The 17,742-nt window shown below is 42.9% G+C and overlaps 1 long non-coding RNA gene across 1 annotated transcript; it reads left to right on the forward strand.

Annotated features, from left to right (window-relative positions):
• Positions 1 to 2,240: 2,240 nt before the first annotated feature.
• LOC146056617 (uncharacterized) lies at positions 2,241 to 16,893 on the forward strand. Its single transcript, XR_014469374.1, has 3 exons — positions 2,241 to 2,255; positions 10,148 to 10,247; positions 16,340 to 16,893. It is a non-coding gene; the product is annotated as an uncharacterized LOC146056617 (long non-coding RNA).
• The last annotated feature ends 849 nt before the right edge of the window (positions 16,894 to 17,742 follow it).

Consider the following 17,742-nt stretch of genomic DNA (forward strand, 5'->3'; position numbering starts at 1 on the left):
CGAAACGCATTGGGCTGTGGATTGATCTTTTAAGTGACACCTGTGAAAACGCTGATGAATCTATACATAATGGTTCTTCAAACTGTGGCCCTCCAGATGTTGTGAAGCTACATGTTCCAACATGCATTGCCGCGTTTTTTCCTATAAGAGCATGCCAAAACTGTCAGGGCATGCTGGGACATGTAGTTCAACAACATCTGGAGGGCCACAGTTTGAAGACCCATGCTATACATATTGGAAAAAATCTAATAAATGTCCATTTGTTTTTACAAATCATTGATGTATTTGAATTTAAGAGTCACCTTTTTAAGGATTGGTATTGGTGATACAGCGCACTTCTATTCTGTTCTATTAATGTTCACATTACTCGTTGCCTTGCTGCTCCTTCCACTGGAACCACAAATGATGCAACCAGGCCATGAAACTGCTAGAGGCTGGGTATGGCACCTTCACCTGGGGCTGAACAAGCTTCCCCAAACACCAGCTGATCCAATTTCCCTTCACAGCCATCCCCAACCAGCGTTGGCGACATAATCCAATCTCAGCCATTAATAGCCCATGAGACTTTAAGGGCGGAATTCCTTATCCGTAGATACAACCACGTAGAAGGGGATACATATATTATTCCATCGGTGGTGATCTGGCCCTCAACCCCCCTGCCTAACCTCATTCCACTCTGCTTGAACCAAAGCCCCAGCACCACAGCCTGGAAAACCCTGAACCCCTGTTCTAATTGCCAAATCTGCCCTCCCTGCAATGTAAACAGAGCCGGCCCTAGCCTAAATGATGCCCTAGGCAAGATTTTAGCTGGTGACCCGTAGCACCGCCACTAGTTCAGCCTCTGACCCTGCTCCCCTTTCCCAGCACCATCAACCCTCATCATAGCAGTCATCATTTTGGTGCTCCTACTTGCAATATTTTAAATAGAAACAGTGCACACATTTGGTTCCCAGCCCAAACAGGGGTGCGTTCTTGCTGGGAAGGGGCATGGCCACACAATAGTACCCCCAATTCAAATTATGCCACACTGTAGTGCAACTTTATTCACATTATATCATGCAATGGTGTCCCTTATTCACTTTACATCACACAATAGTACCACTTTACCTTATATACATTACTCCTCATATTATTCACATTATACCCTTAGAAAAAAATCCTAAAAATATTGTATTTTAAGCACCTCCATGGCCACACTGCAACCCAGCACAAAGCAGTGTATGCTGGGCATAGGAGAAGAGCTGCAGCTGCTGCTGTCACTTAAGGGGAGGGGGCCCGGGGCCCCCACTGGGCCCTTCCATCAGACTTTGGCCTGGGTAATTTGCCCCTTTCTCTCAACACCCCTGATAATACCACCCAGTACATGACACACATTATTAATGTCCTTTTAACCATAATGCCCCTTACACATTATGCCAACCTTTATTATGCCCTTCATACACATAATGACATATATAATGCCCCTTACACGTATGTTGCACATTATTAATGCCCTTATTCACATGACACACATAATGCTCATTACACATATGTTGCACATTATTAATGCCTTTATACATGACACACATAATGCCCCTTACTCATATGCTGAACACTATTGCACAACCAATCCACCCGCAGACAGCACTCGCACAGCCACTAACACTGTGACCTCTGCCTCTGCTTGGATACAGATGTTTCCTTAAACATCTTGTCTCAATAGGCCATGCAGCTCCTGGCCAGTTCTGCTAACGTTGGGTGCCTTTTTTGCTGAAAATTCATCTTATTTGCATTGTTATGTGACCAGTGCACACAAGGAGCTTCCGATGATTAAAATGATATGTGGCATGCCTATATTCTGTGTGCGACTGTGGCTGTACCTGCATACGGAATGCTATGTTACAGTGATTTCCATAATTACACTATTTCATATGCAGATACAGCCTCACTCACACACATAATATAGGCATGCTGCATATCATTTTAATCAGCAGAAGCTGCTGGTGCCCCTAGGCATTCCAAATGCCCTAGGCAATTGCATAGTTTGCCTATGCCTAAGGCAGGATCTGAATGTAAACCACCCCCTCCCACATCCTAACTCTAGTTCCTCCACTAGTGGCAATACCTAACCCCCCCAGCTTTCCCTGGCCAACCACTCCTGCTCCGCTCCCCACATACTCACCAATCGGGATGCTTGGTTATTTATGCAGTGACAGCTTGGGCAGCCTGTTTTAGCAGGCTGTTAACTTCTAACTGTAACGCCTTAAGCCAAGCTGGTAATTCAACCCTAATATCCTATCCCTTAAACCCTAATCCTATACACCAATCTAATTGTAATACCCCAACACAAAATGCTAAATTATCAGGTGGTAGCTGTGTAACCTACAAGATGGCGTGTCCGCAGGGTATTTTGGCCATGGGGAGTCGAGGGGTGTTGGGCTGACAGATTGTCTAGGGTGCTGAGAAACCTTGCACCGGCCGTGGTAGTAGTACACATCGCTGTAGGAAATGTTTGGTTTCTTGGCAATTTCTCACATAGAATAACCTTCATTTCTAAGAACAAGAGTAGACTGTCGAGTTTCACATGAAAGTTCTCTTTTTTGGCCATTTTGTGAGTATAATCGAACCCACCAATGTTAGATTCTCAACTAGCTAAAAGGAAGGCCAGTTTTATAGCTTCTCCAACCAATAAACCCATTTTCAGCTGTGCATAACATAGTTGCACAAGAGTTTTAATAGGTTTTATAATCATTCATTAGTCTTCTAAAGTGATTAGCAAACATCGTACTAATAGAACACTGGAGTGATGAATGTTGGAAATGGGCCTATATACACCTACAGATGGAGCCTTCTTCAACTAGCCTTCTCTGGGTAGCCATGGGGAGCCATAGCTCACCAAGGCCTATTGTTCTCAGCTGAAATACAATGCATAGATCAATACAGTAGGGGATTAGCAGAGGATTAAGTCTGACAGCTTTGGCTCATTTAATCCTATTAAAGGGCTAGATGAGGATGGCTCTATCTGCATGTTGACATTCCTTTAAAAAAACAGATGTTTGCAGCTAGTATAGTTATTATTATTATTAATAATAATAATAATAATAATAATAATAATAATAATAACAACAATGTATGGAGTGTATTTCCCATTAATTTAATGTTATCTACATGAAGAAAACAGTGCTTTTCTTACAAAAATAAGGATATTTTGTGTGTGTGCTGAGCAGCGCTGTGTGCTAAGCGATTTGAGCAATTTAGCATAGCTCAGATCACTCAGCACACTCACTATGGCCCTTATTCTGATTGACGCGGACTTTACCGCGTACTTACGGATCGCGTCTTTATGGCGTCTGCGCATGCGTGGAGAACGCTACGCGCATGTGCCACGCCTTGACTCGGTACCAGTTCGGCCAAATCCCGTCCAAAACTGTTCACCGCTATCAGTCGGGAAATAGGGGCGTATTATGGGCGTCATGCGGAATGACACATGGGCGTAGTTTCAAAGTGGGCAAAACGGGGCGGAAACATGGGCGGACACGGGGGAGTACACTTATGTTGGGGGGCGTACATTCGGAAACCACTCCGAATGCACGCGATCAAAAAGGGCAGAAATGTGCGGTGTCCACAAGTGTACTATTGCTTTGCGGACACCACTCGTTCATGCGGTAGGCGAACGTACGCCTAATGACTACAACCATTAACACCTGAACCCAATAGAATCTAGACAGTATGTAGTAAATAAGTTAGCATGTATGTATATATGTATGTGTCATATCTATTTATCTATGTGTGTCTCTATCTCTCTACATCATGGGTCCTCAAACTGCGGCCCTCCAGATGTTGTGAAACTACAAATCCCGGCATGCCTTGCCACAGTTTTAACACTTCCTTATAGCAAAACTGTGGCAAGGCATGCTGGGATTTGTAGTTTCACAACATCTGGAGGGCCGCAGTTTGAGGACCCATGCTCTACATAGATATATATATATATATATATACACACATGTCACCAAGCATTTGTGCAATTTATGTCGCAGTATGTGAAATGTATGCAAGAATAACATGACTAATTGTTGCCCCTTTGACATGCCCACAGATGACACCACACCGGCAGATGAGGGGGTGCGTGGGGCCCTCCTGCGACTGGAGCACCATCTGTGGCTGGCTCAAGCAGACCTGCAGGACCTGAAAGATCTGCTTCTTTAAATTATAATTTTATATTTTTTTTTAGTTATGTTAATTGTGTGGTTGAATAAATTATTTATGCAAGTTCACAGTTGTTGGTTTTATTTGCACTTTAAATAGTATATGTGTAGATTGTTTATAATCTTTTACACAGGGTGTAATACAAACCATTGCACTTACATTGCTGTAAGGGTTAATGTGTGCAATGCATGTGTTAGGCATGCTTGTAAGGATATATTGGAATCTAATTGATTCCAATTCCGAATAAGCTGTTTTTTCTGAGGATAGGTAATTGAATAAGTGGGTCATGTGATGTATTGCAGAAGATACTTCATAGTGGGTTGTTTGGCGTAAATACTCCGCTTACGTGCGGTAGCACCGCTTGGCTCCCGTTCGGATGCGGTATTCCCGAGCATACACTGTAATACTCTGTAATACCGTGCCGAATCGGAGTGTTTCTCCCGCACACGCATGCTTTGTATGTCGTCCGTAAACACGCCCTGTTCTTAAAGAGTGAGTCCGTCCGAATGCGGAGGACACGTGGGCGTTTCTACGGACGATGGCCGCATGCGGCAAAACACCGTGGCGTGCGGACCGCTCCGTAAGAATGCAGGAATTTCCGCACAGATCAGAATAAGGGCCGATGTGTGTAGGACCTATTAGAAACGAATATCATGAGCATAACATCAGATTACATCCCTATGTTATTACATGAAAATGTAACTAAAACTACAGTATGTTGTGTTATAGTGTAGCACCAATAGATGATATTTGTTAATATATATAAAGCACGCACATATTCCAGAGCACTTACCGCAGCAGGTACCAAACCGTTCTGTACTAGTTTCAAAACTGCATCTGAATTGTCACCATTTACTCCACTCTGAAAAATTAAATTGTTTGTTATACAGTGCAGTAAATCGTATTGCAGATACAACAATTTTTCCCGATACAAATTTGTATTTTAAATTCCACTTCGTATTTTTAAATACACATTCCTATTGGCTGCAGTGTTAAAAAAAAAGAAAAAGAAATAAAAAGAAATAATTAAAAAAACGGCGTGGGGTCCCCCCTGCGGCCATATCCAGCCCCAATAAACAAAAAAAGGGTGTTGCACACACAGCGCTCAATGTATAACCTTAAAACACAATAGTAATAAGCAGAGATATCACCATTTTTTTCCAAATAGATTTTGCATTGGAGATTTCTCAATCCAGTGATAATATCTGAAAAGATAACCACCAATTCTCACATAGTATGTGAGTAGGTGGAATAGAGGAAAATCATAGTGCAGATTATCTTTGGTTAAAAAGAAGTTTTAATACAAGTCCGCACTTACAACAAGTAGACTTTTTCACAGCATATATGATATAACCCTCGGGCAAAGCTGCTAGTACTGTTGTACTTGCCCGAGGGTTATATCATATATGCTGTGAAAAAGTCTACTTGTTGTAAGTGCGGACTTGTATTAAAACTTCTTTTTAACCAAAGATAATCTGCACTATGATTTTCCTCTATTCCACCTACTCACATACTATGTGAGAATTGGTGGTTATCTTTTCAGATATTATCACTGGATTGAGAAATCTCCAATGCAAAATCTATTTGCAAAAAAAATGGTGATATCTCTGCTTATTACTATTGTGTTTTAAGGTTATACATTGAGCGCTGTGTGTGCAACACCCTTTTTTTGTTTATTGTTATCCATTTGGTGGTATTTTCCTGGATGTTATACCCGAAGTGATTCACACTAGCTGCACTTTGTTTTAATTGCGCACTTGTGGTTGGTACGCTTTTGTTGTTTCATATCCACCCCCAGGCTCAAAGAGCCAGTCCTGGTTTTAAAAAATCAGGGATACAATCATGTTGGGGTTCTCCTTATTTTTAAAAACCAGCACCAGGCCCAAGGGACGGTCCTGGTTCCCAAAATACAGGAGACAAAATGAAATGGGGTCCCTCATATGATAAGAACCAGCACCAGGCCCAACCAGCCAGCAGGGCAATGCCACAGCCAGGTGGAGACTTTCTTTACAAGTCCCCCAGGCCAAAGCATTAACCCCCTGACCAGTCAGCCTAGGCAGGAGTCCTGGGGGAGTGGGGACTCCCCAATGCAGGGGTCGCCCCCTTCAGAATTTATCTGCCCAGGCTGAAGCCTGGGGCTGTCTCCGGTGCCCCTGGAAGGTGAGCACCGGGCTGATAAATGCTGTAAAAAGTAGAAATAAATAATGTATATTGAGTCCCAGCAAGCCTCCCCTGCATGCTGGGACTTGGAGAACCACAAGTCCCAGTATGCGGGCATTAAAGGGCCCCCTGGAGCTTGTGCTTCCACAATACAAATAGTTAAACAAACGCACAAACACACCAGAATAAGAGAAATGTATTACATACATAGCCCACACATAATGATACTTACCTATCTTGAGCCCATAGGTCGCCATGCATCCATCCGTCCTGAAGAAATCCATAGGGTACCTGTGGAAGGAAATTATACTTACAAGGCTCCTCCAGCGTAGATCTGGTCCTCTTCTGTCCATGTAGCATCCTTGGGTCTTGGCAAAAAAACAAACCAAACCGATCCAAGCCGGACCAAGATAGGAGCCGCACATTGTCTTTGTATACTTTGTGAGGCTCCTCCTCCCGAATGCAGCTATTGGCCAGCTAGCAGCCTAGCGGCTCCTGATTTGCTGCTTGGTGCCACTAGGCAGCCAATAGCGACATTCAGGACAGTGTGCAGCTCCTACCTTAGTGCGGCTTGGATCGGGGTTCGGTTTGTTTTTTTTGCTAAGACCCGGGGATGCTACATGGACAGAAGACGATCAGATCTATGCTGGAGGAGCCTTGTAAGTATAATTCCTTCCACAGGTACCCTATGGATTTCTTCAGGACAGATGGACGGCGACCCACGGGTCATCTGAACACTGTGAATGTACACGTTTCTTATTGTAGCTACAATGAAACAAGTGCCTAGAAAGGTTTTTTCTCATTTAATACATGGGAGTCTTTGGGGGTAATTCATACCTGCTCACTAGGTTGCGCTTATTCGCAGACTAGCGAGCAGGTTAATGCTGCCCCGCCGAATGCATGCCTCCCTGCCTCCCAAATCCCATTGCTATGCTGTGAGCAGACGTGTACGCTTACACATCTGCTCGCAAGCTCCTGCATGGAGGAAATATAATTTGATGGTTGCTCACCATTGAATGACTTTGCCTCTGTTTGCAGCCAAAAGGTAGCCCAGGGCTTACATTTCGGCCGCACATTGTTCTCCGAATTGGGTGTGGATGCCGATGTTAATTGACATAAGCCGCCTGCCCCAATCAGGCAGGAGAATACCTGCATTCCCTGGGGCCCAGCAAGCTTTTCTATGGGCGCACCTACCTTTATTTGGGCACACCAATAAAATGCTGGGTGTCCACCCTGGAACGCTTTCTGCCTATCAGTCAGTGAGCACCCCAGCGACTGAAAAAAATCACTGAAGGCACTCGCAGTGGGGAACTGCATATGCGCATCATCACCTATGCACATGTGCAGTCGACAAATTCGAATAATTTTCTGCCCTACTGGCACTTTTGAATTGACTCCTTTGTACTAGGCCTTGTAAAGAGAGAAACTGGAGAAGGATAGATTACCAACCAACTAGCTCCTAACTGGAAATTTCCAAACACAGCCAGTAACATGGCAGTTAAGTGCTTATTGGCTGGTACTTTAGCTTTGTCCACTTTATCTCTTTGCCAAGGCTTAGTACCTAGACCCCATGTTCTTCTCTACTGTACCTGTTTAGTAAGGTGCCAAATAGCTAGTGACATGTCCTGCTCTTAAGGGGTTATTCAATCTCCACCACTATTTCTGACTGGGGAAATAACGGCGGGCGCCTATTCAGTGCTGTCATTTCTATAGAACAGACCAGACTTTAAAACCAGTCAGGTTCGTTTTGCCAAAAACGGCCATGAATTGTCGAGTTCACGGCCGGATCTTGACAATCCGCGGGCAACACGCCCCCTTTTCGCCGCTCGACAGGTGGAACATTCAACTTTGCGATAAACTGGTTAGCAGACCAAAATGGGGCAGGGTTCCGACTGTCTGAACATTCCGACAGATGGAACCCCGGATTGAATACTCCTCATAGACAGTATTGCAGCACCACAGACACAAGAATTTTAGCACACATTGGAGCCAAGAACCCACTGACATGATTGTTGCCCTGTGCTGGAATATCATAGTGCGGATCTTACCTGCACTATTCAATAGATACATGTAATGCAGTGGATGGATGGGGTGGGGGCAGTGCAGAAACTAGGGGCGACATTTGTTTGGGGTCGCACACATTGATGCTTGTGTTGGTACTGCAAGTCTGAAATGTACCAGCAACTGCAAGATATTTCCACTATACTGTACCATATGCCATCTTGAATGGAGTCTAAATGGGTAGGACATGCACATACAGTACTTCCCCTGTAAACTGTCCTAAATGATTAATATGTATACATGGCTGCCCCTGCCCCTAACAGCAGACCCATTTTGAGGATGCAAGAGGAGGCCGCCGCCTCCTCTAGCATCCTCAAATCCTGTCTGTTGTAAGGGGACGGACATTTTGTGAGGGACACATTTCATAAGGAGCCAAGATGGGAGCCGGGATGCAGACAAGACCATCTGCGGGTCCTGAATACGGGCCACAAATGTGTCAGGATAAGGCAGGTCCCGGCAGGTGGCAGTGTAACAATAGCCCCCGCAGACCCTCCGGTGCCCACACTTACTCGACGCCTCCCTGGCACAGCGGGGTCTGCCGCGCTATTGTTACACCACTGGTTGTGTTCCCTGGGATATTGGTAAAATATTTAAAATCATTTGTTTGTGAAATAAAACAACATATAATAATAGTGAATTTACCATCTACGCACAAAATCTCAGACTGGCAATTCTATAAAGAAAGTCAAATTGTTCTAATTTCGTCATTCTGCAGCTCAAAACATTACATCTCAGAAGTTACAATAATATATTATTTGAACTTATAAGTTTTCTTTTTTTTTTTCTTTTAATGTGTTGGACTGATATTAAAATATAACCTTATACTTTTGTTTGTACTTTATACAAATTCCAAACATGCCTGCATACCCTTAATATACTGTACATGCAAGTATGTGTCAGGACTGAGGATTTTACTGTACCTGGATTGAAGCTTACAAGGGGGGGGGGGGGTGAATTGTGGGACAGGTGTAAAAATCTGGAGGCTATATTAGGCTATGGAGACAGCAATGGCACATACTAGGCACTGGATAGGAAATTTGAAGTGAGAAGTGAGAATATCATCAAGATAGGTTCTAGTATTAGCCCTCGAATTGTAAACCAAAAAAAAATTTGGTGCGCTATGATAGAAATTGTTAATGAATAATATATAAATAATAGGCCTAGAACCAATAATGTGTTATCGGTTCTAGGCCTATTATATCAGTCAGTATACAGATACCAAAATCCTAACTTTTCAGCTGCCTGAGAGTCGTGATTGCAACCTATGGGGCTGCTCTCCCTGGTAGGGTCCACGACCCACATAAAGGGTGAATAGAAGCTATATAGAATGTTGGTATTCTGACCATTGGGATCCTGGCCGTTGGTGAGTCATACCACACCCTTATATGAGCTGACACAGGAAATATGTGAGGAAGCTGTGCTAGAACTGGTAGTGAGTCTAGTAAGAGCCTGGAAATGGTATTGTATCTGGTACCTGGCTGGGACTGCTAATTCATGTCTTGAACCAGTAATATATCTGGTATTGGGCTAAGACCAATATTGAATTAGCTAACTGGGCTCAAATCATTATTGCTTTAGCTAACTGGGCTGGTACCAGTGAAGTGTTGCAGATGCTGCACTTGAATATACAGGACCCAGATGGATCAAAATGGTGTCTGAAGATACAAATTGTACTGGCTTCTGGAAGAATATGCTAATCCCTGATTCGCTGCCAGAGTAAATTGATGTATTTCTATTTTAGGAGCCATGGACAGCTGATTATATCCAACATAGTGGTACCCGAGCTGGCGGGAGTCATGCACCAGGGCCGATGGGCATTCAGTGAAGAGAAAGCCAGCATGGTATGAAGCAGCATCAGACCAGGATGTTGAAGGAGAGCAGCAGTGACTTAGATCTCACTGCCCGCTGGAAGAAACATCACAGAGAAAATAATTTGACTTTACCCTGGAGCGTGACATTGTAATTGGACCAAGACATGTGTAGCTGGGTCAGGGGAGGCTCAAGCAATTACAGAGGAGATAACATGTTCTATGGGCATACATATTTTATATTTCAACACTAAGATCAATTAGGATTGCTTACCAAGTCAATGGGATTCTCTGGGCAGATAGTAGCCTAAAAAAATAGAAAACAGAATTAATGGAAACCTTTAACAGTTTACATGCATTTATGTTGTCATGCTACAGATTACACATGGGGGGTTGTTCAGGTTGATTTGCTTGTATGCAAATTCGCACCCTTCCGAGTCAACCAGGACCTGCCCCGCAAATGGTGATATGCCGCCCTGCCCCTCGGACACCAGGTACGTTCGCCCGGCATGCGAATGGATGTTTTACATAAACATCCAATCGTAGGTCAGAGGGAACCTCCCACATCTTTTGATGGTCGCCAACCATCGAAAGATGTGGTGCGTGCACGCATATATAAAGTGACTCTCAGGTCACTTATGTATGCCTGCACAATCTGAAGCAAGTGAGTGGATGTCAGCTGCCCACCCCCCCGGAGCCCACGTCACCCGGCAATTTCCATGGGAATGCCCAGCGTTTTCATGGGAACGCCCATGAAACGCTGGGGTTCCTATGGATGTGCCTATCTGCCGCTGCCATCCCACACACCCCGCCCACTAACTTGGATGCGTGCACCCAGCGAACAGCCTGTTCGCCTGGTGTATGCACCTGGCATATGCACAGAAATGAGGCTGCGCATGTGCATACGTTAAACATCAAGCTTGCATGTGAATTCGCATGCGAGCGAACAGAGATGAATAAGGTCCCTGGCGTATGCAAAAGCATTGTTACATTAGATTAACTAATAATGTTACACCTACTGTAGGTTGATTACCAAGATAGTGTATTTCTTGGTGAGAGATAGTACAATAGAGTGCTGTTGACCCCGTAACTTCTGAGAATACTGTAATGTACTGTGGGCCTTATTCTGGTTGATTTGGTCGGAGGCGTATTTTCGGACAGGAATCGAGAGTTCTTAGCCCCGCCTTCCGCTCGGATTGCTCACACCGTCCAAATGCGGTAAGACGCCGACCGAACGGACCGCAAGTGGATTTTTCATGTGAACACCTCCTCCATGACCATTGAATGCAGGGCCGAGCGGTCAGGCAGCACCGAGTGCTCCAGACCACTCGGGCATTTCTCCGTGCAAAAGCAGGGATATGGGCGGGCAGCTGGCGTCCAGCTATGTCATATGTCCGCCCCCCACACGTGCGTCACGGCTGCATTACCATACGTACTCCCAGCGTTTTAGTGGGAACGCCCATGAAACGCAGGGCATACTCATATGGTAATGAGACCCAACAGCCCTTCACGCCCCTCTCCACCCCCTGTTCGGATAGCATCCGACCGATCGTTTTCTGTACAGAATTCACGCCATATTCGGACGTGCGTGGCGTTCGCAGATGAGCCTCTGCACATGCGCAAACACCAACCATCGGCTGTCTGTCCGCATTTGGAGCCATCCGACTCAACCAGTAACCCCCCTGTATGCTTTAATTCAAAGAAATGGGTTCCATGTGTACAGTAATTCATCATCCATTCCCAAACTGTCATTAGCCAAAAACATGGAAAATGTAACACTATTGTATACAGTGTTTGTGACCTTGGAACAAACATTAATTTTAATAATTAAATATGAATTATATATATATATATATATATATATATATATATATATATATATATATATATATATTAAATTTAGATTTGTGAATCTAAGGTCACTGCAATCTAGCTGTTTTATGAAGCATGTGGATTTTCTTACATCTAGATAAGAGCACGTTACAGTACATCATGGTTCTCAATCCCATTCTCAAGTTTGCTTTCATTTTTTATATTACAGTACATACAGCTTAAATATTGGGTTTTTGACCCACAAAATCTTTCTATACTCCTACAGACTTTAAATTGATTTGAACGTCCCTCCAGTTAATGAAAGTAAAAGCAGAGCAAAATCATCATCAAATATTGCACTTTGAAAAATGAGATATCAGCTACACTGACTACTGATTTATTTAGAATTAAATAAATCCAATTTACTGCACAGATGCAGGTCATCGTGGTTGCGATGCGGTGGTTAGGCAAGGCATTTATTAAAATAAATCTGTGACAAATAATGTAACTTAAATCTTACCAAATAGGCTGCCAAGGACTGTAAGACTTTCGCAGAATCTACACCCGCCTTCTATTTTAATAAAATAAAATATTTTATACACATTTTTCACAAAAATATAAAAGGCAAAAAGGTTCATAAAACATAGATGTTATATTAATATGACTTGCATCTCATGAAATAATCTGAGTAAATAATGTGATGATAGGTACTGTATGTTCTCCTTATCATACAGAAATAGCCTGTTGCTTATCTAGTGATGGTTACAAGGAGAAGTAAGTGATGCTGTATAAGGGTTTTTATTGTTATTTGATTTATTGATAATTAGCTACAGTAGCTATAGAGGACACAGGAGAGTAATATGACAATACAGCTAGAGGGGATGTTTGTACAAGCGAATACTTGTTTTCAGGTGGTCACATACTTTACCACTAATATCAGATAACTAGAATTAAATATGGCTTTAACCTTAATATAATTGTTTTTCTGATTAAATCCAGAATGGATGGTGCTCAGCATGGGGTCCTGTCCAGTGAGGCCTTACAGTTTCCACTTCTTTGGTGGTGTCCTCTGCCATGTTGCTGGCAGCCTACTGGTTGCTGGCTATAGCGCATATGTGATGACAGCCTGCACATGGTGCTTACAGCTGGCAAGGACTCCACAAAGCCTGGAGAGTCTGCTTTATAGCCTTTACAGGGGCCCAGTGTTGGTAATAGGGACCATAACTCTAGCCCCATCTATTGATGGCATAAGCTAGAGTCACACACATCTTCACGGAAGTCAAAACCTCTAAGTGCTAGAGGGGTAATTGCTCCTTCTTAAAAGAATCCATAAATGAGTTACACATGGGCATTATCTAGAAATGTTGGTGCTCTTGTCTCAGAGATACTATCAGCCTCTATAATATTGGCAGACAGCAGCTCCATCATCTTTCCCATGTGGACGGCTAACAACAGGAACAACACATGATAGAAAGTTTCCAGTCCCTATTGATAACATCCAGCATCCTGTCCCACACAGAGCTGTGATTGTCAGAGTTCAGAGAAAGGGTGGGATGCACTAAACAATTGTAGTACACCCTGCCACACATTGCATATATACTAATTGCATACAGTATGTACTAACATACTAACATATGCAATTAGTATAATTAATGACAACTCTTGAAAAAATGTACTAACATATGCAATTAGTATCATTAATGTCAACTCTTGCAAAAATAGCTGCTCTTTGCAAAACCACCTGCACCGGGTGGGAGTGTGCCCGCATGTTTCTCTCTCACCATCTACGCTGAAACCGAGTTTTTTAACGCATTTTTTTTGTTTGATACATCCCGGCCAAAGAGAGGAATCTGAGTACTGTTGTGTTTGATAACTTTTTCCATTTGTAAAGCACAACCGAATATGCTGCACAATAAGAAACTACTACTAATAATTTAACTGTAAAGGCCCCCCATAAACTACTGCGATTTGGTCTGATTTTACCTGATTTCAAGAGATCGGGCTGATAAATCGCATGTGTTTGATATCCCACCTGACCCGATGCACGGCCCCATGTGCATCGAGTCAGACTCTAGAGATTGAACCTCCTGCACATAGGATTTATCAGATCGGACCCATTAGCAGTACATCACGGGTGGTTTTAGCACCCGCTATGTACTGGGTCCGATTCTGTAGTTGTGTGCCAGGGGTAAACACACCTATGTCCAGGAGGCGGTGTGGGCAAAAGCTGCTAAGATCCGGGCAGCGGGGAGGGCAGCAGCCAGTAAATAGAAACAGTGAAAAAAAACTGCTGATTGGTTAAGAGAGCTCTCTAAGCCAATCAGCGGCTGACCATTCTTTTGACAGGTTTATTTCATTGCAGCCAGCAAGATTGGAAAGATAATCTTCTAGTGTGTATGGGCCTTTTTTTTTTATTAAATAGGGCTTTATAGTAATATTATAAATGTGAAAGTGGAGGCTGAAAAGTGCAACCTTCCAAACACATCTGGTGTACAGAAGGACATTGCCTGGTGTAATGTGGGATCATTTGTATGGTCTGATCTGTAAAAGTGGATGTACAGCAATTGCACCTATACAGATGCACTGTATAAGTCTTGCTCTACACAAATGGCCCAAAGTGATGCAGAGTATGGAAAAGTTAATCTCTGAGTAATATAACCATTGTCTTCATGTCTGCACCCAAGCAGCACCAAATACAGCAGTTTTCCCCTCTTAAGCAGTAGAAATAAATTGAGACTGTTTATTTGTACTGAAGCCATATTGTTTTACAATGTTCATCAAATATATTTCTCATGAGGAACTTGAAAATAAAAAAAAAACATTAGAATCTTCCTTACTTGACATGCAAAGTCTTTAAGTTTTTGAATAACCTCTTCAGGAGCTGTCTAAATGATAAAAAAAAAAAATAATGATTTAAATTAGTGTTATGGAACTGAGGCATCTGGTTATGAATTTCAGATGATAGAACTGAAGCATGTTATAATTATACTGCAATTACATATTAAACAGAACCAATATCTAATGTCGGCCAGAGAAGATAAATCAACAAGCAGCAAATATATATCATTGGCTGTATACTTGCTATTTCCCTAAATTAAAAAAAAAAGGTACTTGTTTCCTAGCACGGCGCCCGTCGTGGTAGATCGCATACCTTAAGTTAAGGAAACTTCAGGTATGCGATCGATGCGATGGACGCGATTTTCTGTCAATTAAGTGGCTTTATTGCCGTCAATGTGAAAATTGCGTTGATCGCGTCCACCGCATGCCATTGTAATGGCATGCGATGCGATCAACGAGATTTTACATAGGAAACAATGGCAAATGGGCCAATGGGCCCAATTTTTTATTGTATATGCACCGTCATGGGTTTTAAGTATGTGAAATGTCCCCCCATTGTTAAAGCCACCCCACTATTGTCGCCAACCCGAAGTGTGGCGAGCACAGCGGTATGCGTCCTCCGACCTTTTCATACCCCCACTATCCACTTCGGCATAGAGTTGATTTTAAAAAGTGTGGCGAGCCCAGTGAGGCACTGAGCCCGAAGCGTGACGAGCACAGCGAGCCCGGCGAGGGGTCACGTATACCTGTGAAGTTATGCTCGTCCCCTCGCGGGGCTCGCTGCGTTCGCCACGCTTTTGGCTCGGTGGCTCGCTGCGCTCACCACACTTTGTGAAATCAACTCCATGCCGACGTGGATAGTGGGGGTATGAAAAGGTCGTAGGACGCGTACCGCCGCCCCTCGCGGGCTCGCTACGCTCGCCACTCTTCGGTTTGGCGTTCATCGTGGGGTGGCGTTAACAATGGGGGGGGGCATTTCACCCATGAGGGGGTTATGCAATTAAAATTGGGGTTTCGGGGGCTTTTTACATTGAGCCCAATGTAAAATTGGGTCTCAGGGACCATTTTACATTGATTTCAATGTAAAAATTGCGTCGATCGCATCACATGCGATTTGGTTGCGATCGACGCGATTTTGTAGGTCCCGATGCTTGAGATAAAAATCGCTGGCGCCGTGCTAGGAAACAAGTACCATAAAAAATATATTTTTTACTGTACAACCTTTATAAAAAAAAAAAAAAAACACATCTAGATCTAACCCATCAGCACTGTACTCATAGTCTGCAGGGTTTTTTCTAACAAATTTAATGTTATGATTTAAATTTACATTTGCAATGCCTGGATGTTGATAGAAAAATGACACAGAAATATAATGTAATATGTAGGTATAGTAAAAAGATACAAAACAGGATTTGCTCTTTCAATTCCTTAACTGTCATTTACATAATTCTAATTATGTATTTATTACTCAACAGATCTGTTCAGATCGTCCTCAGATTCTGTCATCTTATTCCAGAAAGGTATTCTAGACGGAGAAACGCATCAAGCATGTGGAACACTGTACCCAGGATTGCCTGCTACACCCCCAAAACCTGTTCCCTTTCCAACTGGACTCCTATCTTTGCTCCACGGATCCCTGTTTCCTTGGCCGCTTGCTGAGAGTGACCTGCGGCGATCTCTACAGCGATATACAATCTGGCCAGTGAGTGACGTCTATCCTCGCTATTTGAGAGGACAGCGAGAGGAGTGAGGGTGAGTGTCTGCTCCCGACGTAGGCTCCAATACCAATGCCGGTAGAAGCGGACACCCCTCACCTGAGATTTACATCATACCTCGTGGACGCCATCTCACCTATAGGAGCAGGTGCTGGTAAATATTATTGCACAGGAATATCTGTTTCCATTCAAAAAGCTACAAGCATTGAAAGGCACAAGAACTTGTCCTTTGGTACTGTATATAAATCACTAAGAAACGTGCTATTTGGATCATTATCAATTCTAGGAGACATTTGAATATTGGCCTTATTAGTTAAAAAGTGGCTCCCCTTTTTTAAGGAAACTGTGTTAATAAACATTGTGGTACAGAGCAAATATATATTAAAATAAGAACAAAGGACTGAGTATGCAATGCTGAACATCATTAATTGTTTTTATCAAACGTTCATAGTATTAATTTGTGTTTGGTATACAGTATGTGTATGGTTTTTTAATGTATTAAATATTTGATAGATCAACACAGTGTGCTCTCTTTAATCTGCTTTAGTTTATCCCAGAAATCCTTGCACTTCTCTTTACAAACAGTATGTTTGCATAAATAAGCCCATGGCCAAGGGCGTAACTACCATAGGTGCAAAGGGTGCAGCTGCTATGGGGCCCAGAGCTGAAGGGGGCTCACTTTTACTGTCTAAGTAATATGTTTTACATACATTTATCACCATCAGTTGCTAAATAGGGGGCCCTTACAAACATTTGCTATGGGGCCTACAAATATCTAGGTAAGCTTCTGCCCATGGCATCCCATAATGTCATCTTATAATGGCATACCATAATGACATCACACATTACTGTTCAGTTTGGAAATTATCCTCCATAAAAAATGTTCCTGCAGATAAGTATTTAAAACAAATACAGTATTTTAATGAATGAATGTTATACAGTATTGTAAGGAGAGATGCGTTTTGGTTTTGGATCTGGATTCATCTTTGTGTTTTGGTTTAGCAAAATGGCCCTCAAAGGTTTTGATTTATATTTGCAGATTCAGCACTGACGTATGAATGCTGTCGTGATCGCATATGCGCAGATCTGTGAAAATAACCAAATATTGATTTTCACAGATTTGTGTAAGGGTCTGAATCAGACCATATAATACAAATTCTGAT

This window comes from Crinia signifera, unplaced genomic scaffold, assembly GCF_055691185.1.
Source record: "Crinia signifera unplaced genomic scaffold, ASM5569118v1 HAP2_SCAFFOLD_86, whole genome shotgun sequence".
Classification (NCBI taxonomy): Eukaryota; Metazoa; Chordata; class Amphibia; order Anura; family Myobatrachidae; genus Crinia; species Crinia signifera.